The following is a 4,854-nucleotide window of genomic DNA, read 5'->3' as shown; positions in this document are numbered from 1 at the left end:
CAATTAATCAAAAACTCTTCAAGAGTCTATCACAACGTATAATTTACGTATTTATACTGCATAGACAACCATATGTATTTTTCAAACAATAATTTACTTACATGTCTTTATTTCATACAAAGATCTTTGTCATATAGTGCGCGCGACTTAGAATTTATATCACTTAAGACATGTATTAAATTCTTCTAGAATTTCTTATTTCAAATTCTCACTATATTAGGAGCTCCAAATGAATAACTTTTGTTGCAACATTTATGTGACGCTTATAAATCCTCATAAAATATATTCCAGGCTATAATCAAATCATGATTATATTTTCTCAATATTTAAGCCTTACTTCAATCAATCTCATGTCTATGCAAACTTTGTACAACAATTTATTATGTACAAATACATATATGCAAATTTCTCATTAGAAATATTTATTTGCACACCCTACAGGTCTTACTTCACTTTATGTGAGTAAATTTGCCTGGACTGCATCATAATATTTTAGCCAAAAATCAAAATGTATGTCGATAATTCTCGACAAATCTAATACCATGATCCTTGCTATCTCATGTTAGTTTATTGCATATGCTCACATTCAATATTTATTGTCGACAAAAATTTCAATAAATGATAATTTCCTCCCATATTGACATAAGTTATAGCGATCTCTTTAAATTACATATTTTTCAAATATGTTTATCATTTACAGGTACCTATATAGAATCACTTCAGGGATTCAATTATGATCAAATGTGTTATGTCTAACTTCTCTTGGGAGTCTCTTCTAGAGTACCGTTTCCATCACGGTTATCATTTTTAAATCATCAATACTTTATAACATTAAGGTATCTCCATGAGTACCTCTAGATTTAACAACTTCAGGATAAATCAAATGAACATTTATTAATAATTTCTACATTGTTCATTTAAGCTTCAAGCGTTTTCAACTCATTCTAACTCAACTTTGAATAATATTGATTTGCAGTTGGTATATATCATTTTGAACTATATTGTTCTTATATACTTTGTGCAATGATCATTTTTCAAAAATTATCATCGATCCCAACTGCTTCTCTCCCCCTGATCGAGAGAATTTTTAAAAATTGTGATATCTAATAATATTAATATACCTGTAGGGATTTCAATATATCACAATGAATCAATATTTATTTAAACTCATATATACTATATGACATTGAACTTCAAGTTCAATAAACTTCAGTTTCAAGTTCAATACTTATGAACTTAATTAATTTCTAAGAATGAGTCATACGTGTATAATTAGAAATACATAAATTTACACATTTTGTAAATGCATGATCATATAATCTTATCACATCGATAAGAAACTATACAATAAAAATCTAACAATGGCTCAAGATTGTTAAAGAAATATAATTTAAATATTTTTTATGTGCAAATATATGCACATTCTTCTTTTGAGCCTTATAAATTAACAATGAGAAGAATCTTCTGGTTCTTCAACAAAATTTAGTCAAATTCTTTGACAATTTATTGCATATGATTGATCATGCCAAAATAACTCAATTCATGAACTTCAGGTTCACTATAATTTGTATTTCAATGAAACTTTCACAAGGTAATGTAAAATCACTACAACATATAATTAATCATAACAAGTTTCATTTTTATATACACGAAATAATATAATTATATTATTCTCCAAAACATATACACTCTTCAGAAGTCACTATTATGTTTATCAAACTTTATATATATTTCTTCAGGAATCACTATCATCAATTCAATGATGTGTATAATTTAAAAGATACATGACAACTTCATCATGTTATTGTAATGGTCAAATAGATATAACCATAATATATCATTCATTTTTCCTGGTATCTTTTTAACAAGTCGTCTAATTTATTAATAGAATATTCATCAGTCTAATTATCGTGACTTGATATATTATATATTTAAATGTACAATAAGTACATATAATAAGTTATTTATTATCACTTTCATAACTAGATAAAAGTTATACATCTAGGTACATACAAATATATTTTACTACTCAAAGTAGCAATTGTATGTAAGACTTCTTCAGGAAGCTTTTCAAATAATCATTTTGTGATTCTTTATCACTTTAATTATATTGGATCACTAACAAATATTAGTAAATCATATATCCACTTTTGGGAATATGCAAACTGAATTATATAGTAACTATATATATACATATCCTGTACCGATAATAGTTTGAAACTATTGATTTCAAGAAATAATAAAATATGTATATATTAATTTGCTTCTGGCATTACCAATATATGTGAAATTTATATTCTTTGAAATAGAATTTCATGTCTATTCATTCTCTTTAGGTAATGATATTTAAATATTCTAAATGTACAATAAGTTTGTACAATTCACATTCTATTAAATAATCAAGTATACTTTTATCTTGATTATAAGTGTGTCCGTACTATAGGTACGCGACCACTATTATTCAATTCCACACATGATATATAGATTTCATGCACTTTGATTGTGTGTGGTATTTCATTTTGGTTGTTTCCACTTTTTTCTGGAAATATTTGAGTAGTAAATAATGTCATTGATTATTTAAAATCATTACATTCACTTCGGGAAATGACGTTGAACAAGTAGAACATTATTATAAATTTCTTAAAAATTTATTACTTGTTCATCCATAAAAATATAAGAAATTATTCAACAATTTTTTTTACGATATTTCAAAGAATATATGAATGCAATTTTTGCATAGTCTCCAAGATGTATGCAAAATTTAATCTTTAATATATGTCAGATTCAATAATTTCCAACATTGCAAGTAATAACAATGTATAATAACATGACTAATACGAGGAATCTTTAAAAGTAATTGACTTCAATTCGTATCATTCTCTGCAGGGAATGATGAACAATAAATACATGCCTCATGTATTTAAATGTAATAACCAAAATATTTAATTATTATTTTCTATTATAATAGTCTAGAAATCTCGATGTGGAAATAGTAATTTCATAAATATATTATTTTATATAGTAGTACTAAACTAATGTTATTTTTTTTTATCAAATTAAGAAATTTTAGTATTTTTTAAGCCCATAATAATAATAATTTGGGAAATGTTAGATTAGTTCAAGGATGTGGTATCATTGTATAACTTTAAAGTGGCAAATCAAGTGAGTATTGATTAGTTTAAGTATTTGGCTGAGTTGGAAAATAATAATAATAATAAAAAATAGAATAAGTAGTATTATCTTTATAGGAGTTATGTGAGTAGGAAAAAAAAATGTGAAAAACTAAGTTGAATTAGTCCAACTAGTCTGATGCGTAGGGATAGGAGGAGCCCACTATCTCATCATGAAACTACTAAAGACTAAACTTAAATCAAATGATTATATAGCTATGTGGCGATTCATGAGCTATTTAAGGACTTAGTAGAGTACTTACTTGTATTTGTTATAGAATATATAGTTAGCAATTAGTTCAAGTAGGATATATATAAAGAGGGAATATTTAAGGATATGAATTTGTTAGTAGCTAAGGGTACACGTGTTTGGCTCACTTGAAGAGTAGATGTCATCAACCAACAATACTAGCTAAGATTAAGTTCATGATACCCTCTATCAGGTGCATGGAGATTCTTTTTCTCTTTGGTTAGTTATCTTGACCCGGAGTAAAACTAGGAACCTAGCTATACATTAGTGTATTTAAATTTTAATATCGTTAACCATAGTTAAGGATGAGCCGGGTACTTTGAACGTGACCCTAAGACTATAAATATACATCATATTCTATACTTTGTTGACACTATTTTCACTTCTACTCAAGATTTCTCAGAACCCATTTACAATTATTCTCTACTTCACATGTTCATCTATTGCCTTCTTTCCTTTGCTAACTATTTTGGCTAGTCACCATCATATATCACCACATATATATACCTCCATCCTCCTTTTATATATATATGATATATATATATCTCTGATTATATCGGTATCACCATTATTCTCACACCACTAAAATAGTGTCAAGATCTTTATTATTGTTCTCCTCTTCAAAGTATTGGGGTGTTTTCACAAGGCTCGGGTATAACTTATTGTCTCATCCAGATTTCAATTAGATGCTAAATTATTTGTTGTTATGGACTATATAGGGTAATAGATTTGAAGTTAAGTTTTAAATAATTTATCCCTATATTATGTTCTAATTAAAGAATATGAAAAACTAGGTTTTTAGTATAAGACAATTGGTTCTCAAGGATCACTCTCATTGCAATCAAGGCTAGGACTCCACATTCGAGGTAAGGAAATTAAGTAGAAAAATATAAGTTTTCTCTATGTAATAACATTCATAGAAAGAGTGGGAATAGTAAAAGAGAAGTTAACTAAGGTCTTCTGCCTGACTCTTTATTGTTTGTTATTTAATGTACTGTATAATATATATTTAAATAATATATTTATAAGATTCATGTTATTTATGTATGTTTACAGTATTAGAGCGTGACCATTGCTAAAGGTATATATTTAAATAATATGTTTATAAGATTCATGTTATTTAAGTATGTATGTAAATAGTGTTTTTATAAGATTCACATTATTTAATTATGATTGTTATGTTGTTTAAATAATGTATAGTAGTTTGCCATTATTTAAATTAGGTAGATTATAGTTTATGTGACATGGTTTGACCGAGAAGATAATGGTTAAATACTTAACTATTGGGTCTATATGGTAGATAGGGGGCCATTTAGTAGTGGGTACGATTTTACTGAACCCAGCCCTCCGCCATTTAGTCCAATAGCTCGAGTTTATTTGCCAAAGTCGGACTCGGGCGAAATTATTATTATGTGATTTAGTTTAGAATCTAGT

Source organism: Cannabis sativa, chromosome 1 (assembly GCF_029168945.1).
Source record: "Cannabis sativa cultivar Pink pepper isolate KNU-18-1 chromosome 1, ASM2916894v1, whole genome shotgun sequence".
NCBI lineage: Eukaryota > Viridiplantae > Streptophyta > Magnoliopsida > Rosales > Cannabaceae > Cannabis > Cannabis sativa.
Note: the sequence above shows the minus strand (reverse complement) of the source record.